General features: G+C 35.4%; 1 pseudogene; it reads left to right on the forward strand.

Annotated features, from left to right (window-relative positions):
- Positions 1 to 8,351: 8,351 nt before the first annotated feature.
- LOC117034193 (60S ribosomal protein L36-like) lies at positions 8,352 to 8,801 on the forward strand (annotated as a pseudogene).
- The last annotated feature ends 3,624 nt before the right edge of the window (positions 8,802 to 12,425 follow it).

Below are 12,425 nucleotides of genomic sequence, written 5' to 3' on the forward strand. Positions count from 1 at the left end.
GCATAATGGTTAAAAGTGTGGCTCTACGTAATTTCTTCTCAAGCTTTTAAACTTACTAAATGAGGCTTTAGGCAAGTTGATTAACCCGTATGTGCTTCAGTTTCTTTTTCTGAAAATAAGGACAACAATTACAGCTATTGCATAGGGGTGAAGTGAAGATGAAATGAATTAGCACTTCTGAAAAATAATAAGTTAGAATGGTACATTATACAAAGAAAGCACTCATTAAATATTGGTCATTATTATTCTCTTAGAAATTCTTCATCTCCTAAGACCAACTGGTTTCTAGACTAGATATCTATCAATCCCTCACCCTTCCATCACAAACACCTTAGCACTACCCAAATATCTGGCCGGGGATTTGAGTGTACAGAAGAGATGCTGGCATAGAGCCAGACTTGTATCCACACTTAGAGGAAAATCAAGGCTTCTTAATCTACTGATATCTTGAGAAAGAGTTGTCCACACCCTTCCTTTCTTCCTCTTCTCAACTGTTCTCAGCACCCAGCCTCCCTCACCATTGTGATTATTTGACTCAATCACGTTTCCAATTCCACATCAAGGGTTCCCCAACATGCCTAGCTCCTGTACTTTTCCTTCGCCAAACCTTTTTAAAGGAGTATCTATCTCACCGATTCTCTAGTTTCTCAAATTGAAATAAGAAGTAACTAATTCATATTATTTGAGTAGTCACTGGGTTTAGCTTCTATATCAGCACCGTTTGCTAGGCAATCACACACATTAGATTTGGCTACTATATAAAAACTTAGCATACAACCTTTCTTTGGAAAAAAAGAGTATGTTTCCAAATTCCTTGGCCCTGTTTGCTATCCATGGGAAAAGTACCTTATCACTTGCTTTTACAGTACACTATATTTTCAAGTTGTATCCCAGTTGTTATCTCACAACAACAGCAATATACGAGGTGCATGCTAAGACCTTTACATGCACAATATCATTGAATTTCGTTTAATGATTGTCCCATTTGGCAGATGTGGAAACTGAAACATATAAAGGTAATAAAACTTGCCTATGGCCATATAATTAGTAACCAATAAAGCTGGAAACTTCAGTAGACCAAAATTTATTTTCTCCTATAAGTTTACACCTGAAAACAACCAATACAAACACATATATATGTGTGTGTGTGTGTGTGTGTGTGTGTGTGTATTCCATATTTTTATAAGAAAAAAGTAAACCCACGTAGTAAAAATTTTTTAAAGTCTGGATGTTTATATACTAAAGGGTTAGTAGCAATTGTCTCAGTGGATAGGACTACATGTGATTTTCTTTTCCTTTTAAAAAATTATTTACCTTTTCTACAATAAAACAGACATCAATTTTATAATCAGGAAAATATATTATTTTAAAAATAATAGACAATAATAACAACAAAATGCTAGTACTGTTACTGCTAATCATAAATATATAACAGTATGTAACTAACAAAATGTAAACACACCTAACATATATTATTTCATTTAATCATCATACAGCCATCTGAAAATTAGTACTATTATTTACCCCGATTTGACAGATGAGGAAATCAAGACATGGAGCAGTTAAGTAACTTGCCCACACTTATACATCTCGAAAGTCATAAGGCAGATATTTGAATCCAGTCAGGCTTCAGAGTCCTGTAGTCTTAAACGTTATGCTACATATACTATAAATCACATAGTCGATTAGCCTACTATTATATATAAAGCTCAAGTGCTCCTGCTTAGCACAGTCGTATGAGTTGTCCTTAAGTTCCAATTCTCTGGGATTAGAAACAATATATTGCTGAGGGAATCAAAGATCTAAATAACGAAAAGATGTGCCTTGTATATAGATCCAAAGACTCAATATGGTTATGTCAATTCCCCTCAAATTGATCTATAGATTCAACAGAGTCCCAATCAAAATCTCTGCAAGCTTTTCTTATAGAAATTGACAAGCTAACTTTAAATTTCACATAAAAAAGTTAACAACCTAGAATAGCCAAACAATTCTCAAAAAAAGTGATAAAGTTGAAGAACTTACACTACTTGATTTCAAGAATTATTGTAAAGCTACAGTAATCAAAGCAGCATGGCATAAGATAAGACAAATGGATCAATAGAAAAGAATACAGTCCCAGAAATAAACCTACACATATGTAGACAACTGATTTTTGACACAGGTGCAAAGATAATGGAGTGGAGAAAGGCAACCTTTCAAACAAATTGTGATGGAATAATTTCATATCCATAGAGAAAAAGTGAATTTGGATTCACACATTGCAATGCATACAAAACTTAACTTAAAATAAATCACAGACTTAATGTAAAACCTAAAATTATAAAAATTGTAGAAGAGACATAGGAGAAAATCTCTGGAAATTGGATTAGATCAGAGGTCAGCAAACTTTTTTGTTAAGGGCTAGATAGCAAATATTTTAAGCTTTGGACCAAGAGGGAAAAAAATGAGGATATTATATAGGTGCTTACATGACAAGAGGAAAAAGGAAAATTTCCCCAAATTTTTTGAAGAAATTAAAAATATAATAATGATAACTGAGTGTGATTTTTGTAATACAAGTCCACAATATGAATATTAATATATGAATATGAATAATGAAATGCTTTGGGGAGGATAATATTTCACTTAATTGGAGCACAAAGATAGTTTTTCCTAACACCAAAATTGATTACAGAATGACATCGGCAAAACTGGCTAAGAAAGGACTTCTAAAAGTTTGCCCCTCCATAAAAGCAACAACAAAAAAAAAACTGTCAAAAAATTATCAAAATCAACTTTTTCAGAACTCTAGAATTAACAAATGGTTTGCAGCAATCCAGGAAATATTTAATCAAGAAAAAACACTAAATCTCAGTAAGAAATTGATCTTTGTCTTAACATGCACTAGTCCCATGCTCCAGCCCAGCGGTAGTCTTGAAAAATCACAGCTCACATTCCCAGTACCAGTGGGAGCAGAACAGACCTCATCCTCAAAGAATTATTATTTGACCTGTCTGGTAGTTCCCTGGAAGACCCCACTCAAAATGCTTGCATTTATTTGACCTCACTTGAACTTGTCCAGTGCTAAACGCCTCTACCTGGGGAACATTTGTCAAATGTCTAACATTGCAGCTGCCTGAGGCAATGGATAACAGTTGGGGCAGACAATAGGCTAACCAAAAAGTTTAAAAGGAAAACCTGAGGAATGAGATATCCATATGGGTTTTGAAACAAAAATCTCTGACATATTCCTGGAAATGTAAAAAGCCATGTGCATACTCATAGCTGTCAGTATGCTAAGGAAAGATCTAAAAGTCCCTAAGCGCTCACTTCTGACTACCTTGACGGCGCTGGACAAACAGGAAGTGAAGGATAAGACAGAGTTGTAAATTTCTTGACTGAGTGTTGAAGGTATTTCGCAAGAAGTGCCTATACTCCCTTGGAAAAGACTAGAGATTTACTGATTCACACATTTAAGGAAGTCTCTATTTAGTCATTAGCTGACCACAAAGCTAAACAATAGAGATCTCAGTGCCCACACACAAAATGAGATATAAACTTTACAAAATTAGTTCAGAAAAGCCACTAAACAACAACAACAAAAAACTATTAGTACAGCAAGCAGCAGTAACATCAAACCCTGGAGATGGGGCAGAAATTAATTTCCAGAGTGCCACACTATATTATTTGAAATGTCTGGTTTTCAACAAAAAAATTACAAGATATGCAAAGAACCAAAAAGAATTATACAAACTTATGAATAAAATAATTAATATAAACTGTCCCTGAGGATGCCAGACATTGGACATACTAAACAAAGACTCTTTTGAATATGTTCAGAACTAAGGAAACCATGTCTAAGGAAATAAAGGAAAGTATGAAAATGGCATTTTATCAAATAGGGGATTTCAATAAAGACATATAAATTATTAAAAGGAATCAAATAGAAAATCTGAAGTTGAAAAGTACAATAACTGAAATGAAAAATTCACTAAAGAGGCTCAATAGCTGATTTGAGTAGGCAGAAGAAATAATCACCAAACTTAAAGATAGACCAATTGATATTATCCAGTCTAAGGAACAGAATAAAGAAAAAAATGAACAGCCTCAAAAACATGCGAGATACCATCAAGTGCACCAATAAACACATAATGGGGGCGGGATGTCCCAGAAGGAGAAAAAAGAGACAAAGGAGCAGAAAGAATATTTGAAGAAATAATAGCCAAAAACTTGAGAAACATTTTGTTGAGAAACATTAATATATACATCCAAGAAGCTCAACAATCTTCAAGTAGAATAGAAATCAAAGAGATCCACATTTACACAAATCATAATAAAAATGCTGAAAACAGAAGACAAAAATCAAATCTTGACAGCAGTGAGAGAGAAAAGACTCATCATATCCTCACATATAAGTGACCCTTAGTAAGATTAATAGGTAATTTCTCATCAGAAAACATGGAGGCCAAAGGCATTGGAATGACATATTGAAATTGCTACAGAAAAAAAAAACTGTCAACCAAAAAGTATACCAGGCAAAATTATCCTCCAAAAATGAAGGAAATAAATCTAACCCTGTTCTCTTTTTAAGTCAATTTTTTTTGATGGAGAAGAAGTTAAGATATTCCCAAATAAACAAAATCTGAGAAAGTTTGTTGCTAGTAGAGCTACCTTATAAGAAATACTTTAAAAAGTATTTCAGGCTGAAATGAAAGGGTACTAGACAATAACCCTAATCCTCATAAAGAAATAAAGAGCACCAGCAAATGTAACTACAAAAGGTAAGCAGAAAAGACTGCATAAGTATATATTTGTAACTCCTTTCTTATCTGATTTAAAAGACAACTGTATCATACAATATTTGTAAATCTAAGTTGATAAACAACTGCATGTGAATCTACAATTATTTCAAAATGAAAAGTTTAATTAAAAATAAAAGAAAAACAACAAAAAAACCTCATTGATGGGTGTATATCACAGGAGCACATGTGATAACTGAGATTTTTCCCCAAAGCCAGAGCTGGAGTAATTTGAGCAACATAGTAGAATTGGATTATAACCCAAGTTTAAAATAAATATCCATTACCCCATACTTATATAAATAATTAATAAAGTAATAAATGGAGAGAGGAGATAAATCTCCCATGAGAAAAAAAAATCCAAATAAATTATACAGAAATTCTACCCTAAAGGAGAGGGAGCATAATTCCCCACTCCTTACGTGTGGGCTGCAATAGTAATTTCCATCCAAAGAGTAAAACATAGAAAGGGAATTTCTAAAAGGTCTAGCTTAACAGTGGAGAAACTTTACAAAACTTTTTCATCCAGAGGATCAAAGTCAACATCAACAGTGATAAACCATGATGGTAGTACTTACCTTTGAAATGATGGGATAAAAAATACACATTACTTCTGTGTATTCCTCCCAAAAACCTACAACCCCATTCTAATTATGTAAGCTATTATTAACAGGGGGAACTGTTTGGGGAAGGTGTATGGGACACTCTAATTTCATCACATCATTTCAAAGGTACATGGAAACACTGTGTACTCTCCACTCAACTGTAAATCTTGAACTGTTCTAAACTATTAAGGTTTTTCTTACAAAGCTACACATAGTCTTAACATATGATCCAGCAAACAAACTTCTAGATACCCAAATGAGTTGAAAACTTATGATTACACAAAAATCTGCACATGAATGTTCAGCAGACTTACTTATAATTGCCAAAAACTAGAAGCAACCAAGATGCCCTTTAATAGACCAATGGATAAACAAACTATGGTTCATCCATACAATAGACTTTTACTCAGTACCAAAAAAAAAAAATTTACCTCACAAAAATACATGAAAGAAACTTAAATGCATATAGCCAAGTGAAAGAAGCCAGTCTGAAAAGGCTGCATACTGTATGATTTCAACCATATGACATTTTTGAAAGGGCAAAACTGTAGGGACAGAAAAATGTTAATGGTTGCCAAGGGTTCAAGTGAAAGAAGAGAGGGATAAATAGGTGAAATGTGGGGCATTTTTAGGGTGGTAAAACTTTTCTGTATGAAACTGTAATTGTGGATAAATATGATTATTCATTTGTAAAAAATCCATAGTAGTGTACAACACAAAGAGTGAAACTTAATGTAAACTATGAGCTACTGTTAATAATAATGTAAATATTTGTTCATTAATTATAACAAATGTACCACACTAACATAAGATATTAATAATAGGGGAAACTGTGAGGCAGAGGTAGTGAGTATATATACTATCAGCTCAATTGTTCTGTATATCTAAAACTATATTAAAAGAATAAAGCCTATTAATTATTTATAAATAAATAATAAAGGAACAAAGACTAGGAAAAAAACCCACACTGGTAGAATTAAACCCAAATATATTGATAAATACATTAAATGTAAATGGCCTAAGCATTCCAATTAAAAGGCAGAGAGTGTCAGACTGAAGAAAAAGTAAGACCGAACTATATGCTATCTACTAGAAACTCACATTAAAGACATTGATAGATTAAAAGTTAAAAAAGTGTAAAAAGATATACCATATGAAAACTATTCATTAGAAAGCTAGCTATATTAATATCAGACAAAGTAGACTTCAGAAAAATAGAAATGTTACCAGGAATAAAAAACAACTTTCAACAATAATAAAGGGATCAGTTCACTAAGCAGACATAATTAACATAAATATGTATGCATATTTATGTATTTATGTATACTTCAAAATACACGAAGCAGAAACTGACAAAACTGAAAGGAAAAATAGACAAGACCACAATTGTCAGATATTTCAACACTTCTGCATTAAATTGATAGAAATAGTAGGGGAAAAAAGATCAGTAAGGATAAAGCAAAATTTATTATTATTACTATTTTCTTTTTTGATACATAGTATTTTTATTAAATTTATTGAGGTGACATTGGTTAGTAAAATTATATAGGTTTTAAGTGTACATTTCTATAATACATCATCTATATATTGCATTGTGTGCTCACCACCCAGAGTCAGTTCTCCTTCCATCACCATATATTTGACGCCCTTTACCTTGTTCTACTACACCCCTTCCTCCCTTACCCTTTGGTAACCACTAAACCGTTGTCTGTGTCTGTAAGTTTGTTTGTCTTGTTCGTTTGTTGCTTTCAGTTTCATATCCCACATATGAGTGAAGTCATATGGTTCTTGATTTTTTTCTGTCTGATTTATTTGGCTTAGCATGATAATCTCAAGATCCATCCATGTTGTTGCAAAAGGCAGTATTTCATGTTTTCTTATGACCAAGTAATATTCCATTGTATATATGTACCACATCTCCACAACCACTCCAACACTTGTTAGTCCTTGTCTCGTTGATAATAACCATTCTAACAGGTGTAAGGTGGTATCTCACTGTAGTTTTGATTTGCATTTCCCCATTAGCTAGTGAAGCTGAGCATCTTTTCATACATCTGTTGGCTGTTTGTATGTCTTCTTGGAAGAAGTGTCTATTCATGTCCTCTGCTTATTTTTTAATTGGATTGTTTGTTTTTTTGTAGTTGAGTTATGTGAGTTCTGTATATATTTTGGCTATTAAACCCTTATCGGAGGTGTTGTCTGCAAATATCTTCTCCCATTCGGTTGGTTGCCTCTTCGTTTTGTTGGTAGCTTATTTGCTGCGCAGAAGCTTTTTAGTTTCATATAGTCCCATTCGTTTATTTTTGCTTTTACTTCTCTTGCCTTTGAGGTCAAATTCATAAAATCCTCTCTAAGCCCAAGGTCCATAAGTTTAGTACCTCTGCTTTCTTCTATGTATTTATTGTTTCAGGTCTTAAATTTGGGTCTTTGATCCATTTTGAGTTAACACTATCAATAACACTATCAATCACCTTGACCCATCTGACATTTATAGAGCACTCCATGATATACCATCATCAGGATACACTCATTTCAAATACACATGGAACCTTAACCAAGACCATATTCTGGAACACCAAATGAGTCTCAATAACTTTAATGACACAATACAAGTTTCAAAAAATTTCATGGAAATAAAATCATTAAAAGTATGTTCTAGGACCATAACTGAATTAAACAAGAAATCAATTCCAGAAAGGTATCTGAAACATTCCAAAATATGTGGAAACCAAGCAACACATTTCTATGTCATCCATAGGTTAAGGAGCCAGTCTGATTTTATGGGGGCGGGGGCGGGAATCACAAGGGAACTTAGAGAATATTTTGAACTAAAGGCAAATGAGAACAAAACATTTCAAAATGTGTGGGGTCATCTGAAGCAATGTTTAGAGAGAAATGTATAGCTTGAAGTGCTTATATTAGAAAAAAAGAACCCTTCAGCCGGCAGCCATTGCAAGCAGCAGCCATGGCTCTGAGCTAACCCATGGCCTTGGGCCTCGACAAGGGCCACAAGGTGACAAAGACCGTGAGCACCCCAGACACAGCCACCGTGGGTGCCTCACCAAGTTCATGGAGGACGCGATCAGAGCGGTGTGTGGCTTCGTCCCCTTTGAGCAGCTCCCTGAAGTTGTTCATAGCACAAGTGGGTCTCTAAGGACAAGTGGGCCCCAAGTTCATCAAGAAAAAGATGGGGACACGTGCCCAGAGGAAGGGAGAGGAGCTGAGCAATATCCTTGCAGCCGTGAGGACAGCTGTGGCCAAGAAGGACAGAACCCATTCCCCTCTGTGTGTGATAAAACCATTTCAGAAAAAAAAAAAGAAGAAAAAGAAGAAGAAAGATTCAAAGAGCAATTATTTAAGCATCCGGCTTGGGGAACTAGGAAAAGAAGAGCAAATTAAAACTAAAGTTAAGTAGCTGAAAATATAGAATACAGAATGAAATTCAATAAAAAGAAGACGAACAAAAGAGAACTGCCTTCTGAGCCAGTCTAACCCGACCTTTACTTAGAGATTAACGTCATATGCAAACCAGATTAACTAAAACAGTCATTTGAGCCGTAGAAATAATAACAAGCATAATATTTTTGAAGAATATTAACAGGCTTTCCTCTTTTATATACAATATAGACATCCTAAGTTATCCATCTTCCCTGAGCAGTAGGGTGAGGCATCGTTGCAGCATTAAGACAAAGAAAAACAAAAGGTAGTAATTACTTGGACCACAAAATAGAATTTCAAGTCAACAAGGATAGGAAGTCATCTTGAAAGTCAGGCTTTGTGTGAGAGAAAAGGATTTTCTAAATTTCTTCATCTCCCTGTTTAACAAATGAAGAGGCAGTTCTGGCTGACTTGATCACAGATTTTTGCATAAAAGGGACCAAGATCAGACAGGAAGAAATGTGAAAGCCTATTTTTTCCTTTGCAAGTGAATTTAGGGAAGAGAAAGGAAGACAGAGGGAAGGGAAGCAGCGAAAGAAACAAGGTAAGAAAGTATCCTCACCTACCTTCTCCAGGCTGAAATCCCAGAGAGAAGGAACTTTTCGAAAAGAAGAAGGAATATTGGGGGCGAAAGGGCTCTTTGCCCTTTGGGACTCAAGAACAAACCCGTTTGCAAGGCAACCTGTGCTGATACAGCACAGTCCCCACAGAGTAAAGAAGGCAGAAAAGGATAGTCAGAAAAGAGAGAGGGCTTAATTATCATCCCTAATCTCTAACTTGTGGAGTAAACCTAAAGACTTCCACATACCTCTAAGGAAAGAACGAGAAGGGAACAGGTCAGTCGTCATGATGGGGGCCCTTTTCTGGGGAGAATGGAGGAGCCCCATAGAAGAGGCTAACGGAGGCAGCCACATCGCACAGACTTGAGACAAATGCAGCACCAATGAGAGCCAAGGTAGAGCCATGCCAGACGGTATGGCCCACCAGGTTCTGCCAAAGCTGGGTCTAAACTTTCCTCAGGGGTGCTATCAGTCGCAGATTTAGGAGTGGATGCCAGCGTGTCACCTAGGGCTGGGGTCCACTGAATCCAGCTCACCAGTTATCAGCCAGGGTAGCCCCAGACCAGGGTAGAAACCTGCCCCCAACACGCTTGAATAGTAATTTGAAGAGGAGCAGCACCACCGTTTGTATTTGTGCTTCAAAGAAGAGACAGAGACAGCTCACCGGACTTACATCTTCTGTAAGATGACGGGGGAAAACAATTTATTTTTTCTTCACAACCGAGTTCTTGATCTGCTTTTTAATCTGAAATTTCCATTTAGGCGAAAAAGTTCAAACACCTACACACTGAATATGTGCACTGCTTATGAAAATGATGTATGTTATAATGAGAAAGAAAATATTCCTAAGATCTCCCAAGGGCCAGGGCAGCCAGCCAGGAGTTCTCAAGTTCTGTTTCAGGTGAAGCCTGAGGGGGACGGATTCTGACCACACACCCAAATCTGCAGAAATGCTGAAAAGCAGCAGAATACAAACTGACAGGATACCCATAGGTTATCTTCAAGAACTGGAGCTGGATGATCCTCCACCTTGAAAAAAGGCCCAGAAGGGCCCATGAAGAAGTGGGCTAAGTAAGCAAGACCACTGCCTCGACATCTTTCAAAATTAATCACCATGTTTCTGAAGGAGTATGAACTTTGTTCTCCCGCTACATGTATTAAACTTTCACTCAAATTCTAGGCAGAGAACATACAGTGGACATCCCTTAGTCCACTTTACAGCCCACAATTTTCCCTCCTAAAGTCCTTCTCACAAACCCCAAGCTAAGATTCCTTCTTAGTCAGATCATGGAAATGGTAGGAATTACTATACAATCACAATCCCTTTTTACATCCTCCAATCACAAAATTATTCAGGATCTGATCACAAGATCATTCCTGTTCAACATTTCTTTACCAAAAATCTACCACCTAGAGTTCATAATTTCAATAGCGTCTCCATTTTTTTTTGTTAAAAGGATAACAAAAATATAAAAACGTATTTCTGCTTCTTAACTCAAACAAATAAAGCTCACCAAGTTTTACAGCAGACTTGAGAGTATTACTAGTGACTGAATTTTCCTAAGACTTGGGGACTATACGGGTTCCCTAAGATCAAGGACCTTATCTTATTTATTCTTGGGAACTCAATGGCTAGCACTGTACTTGGAACACCGTCAGTGCTCTTTAAATATTTACTGATGTGAACAGCTGAACTTAACCTAGTTATATATTAACATTTTCAAAAACTATCATGACTTAGGATGACTCCAATACTTAGCAGAGGGAATGACATTTTTAATAAATCTTTAAAGGGGATAGTGAGGTTACGCAAGAAGTTAAACACAGAATTACCGTATGATCCAGCAATCCCACTCCAAAAGAATTCAAAGGGATTCAGACAGACACTTGTATATCACAGTTTGTAGCAGTATTATTCACAATGGCCAAAAGATGGAAAGAACCCAAATGTTTGTTGACAGATGAATGGATAATCAAAATGTGGAATATACATGCAATGGGATATTATTATTCAACCATAAAAAAATGAAATTCTGATACATGCTACGATATGGGTAAACGTTGAAAACATAGGTGAAATAAGCGAGACACACAAAGAAGAAATACTAAACGATTCAACTATATGAGGTGCCCAGGGTCATCAAATTTATCAAGAAAGTAGAATAGAGGTTTCCAGGGGCTTGGGAGAGGGAGGAATGGAGAATTATTGTTTAATGAGTACAGAGTTCCTGTTTGAGATGATGAGAAAGTTCTAGAAACAGAGAGTGCTGATGGTTGTGCAATACTGTGAATGTACTTAATGCCACTGAACTATATACTTAAAACTGGTGAAACGGATACATTTTATGTATATTATGCCACAAATAAAAAAGATAGTGACTATTAAATATTAAAATAGTACTTTATAAGGTGCTTTGTAATAATGTACTCTACAAAGTAATGGCTCCAAAGCATACATGCCGTATAAATTACATACCTTACCTATGGATGTGAATCTCGAACACAGACAAAGACGAATCTGTTAATGAGTAAACAGGTAACACAGCTGACATATTTACAATAAAGATCAATGATTATGCCCTTATCAGAAGCCTTACCATTTTACAAACTAGTTTGAGGGCAGTGTACATTTTGTTCTTACTTAAAAGTAAACTAAGACTGGATAACAATACATTGTCATAACAGAGTTTGAAATAGCTATAGACTGACACATGCCAAAGTTACGCTAGTTTCACAATTAAATATTTCTAATAGTCACCAGAGTCTTTCTGTAACAAGTACTTTAACAAGTAAATATTAAAATGTCCATTATTTGAATGGAAAAATATGAGAGAATATGGTAAAAACAAGCAAGTGAGAACACTAAGTTCTCTAAAGAGTTAAAATAAGCTGCAGCCTTTGAGTACTCACCCTCTAGAACCGTGTCTTCATAAATCTGATTCATTTATAGAGTGTTTTTGATGATAGGCAATTCTTTGTTGAAAGTTAAGTGCTCTTTTATATGAATAAATAAAGAAGGCTTTGGTTTGAACTAATACATT

Source organism: Rhinolophus ferrumequinum, chromosome 14 (assembly GCF_004115265.2).
Source record: "Rhinolophus ferrumequinum isolate MPI-CBG mRhiFer1 chromosome 14, mRhiFer1_v1.p, whole genome shotgun sequence".
NCBI classification, from domain to species: Eukaryota; Metazoa; Chordata; class Mammalia; order Chiroptera; family Rhinolophidae; genus Rhinolophus; species Rhinolophus ferrumequinum.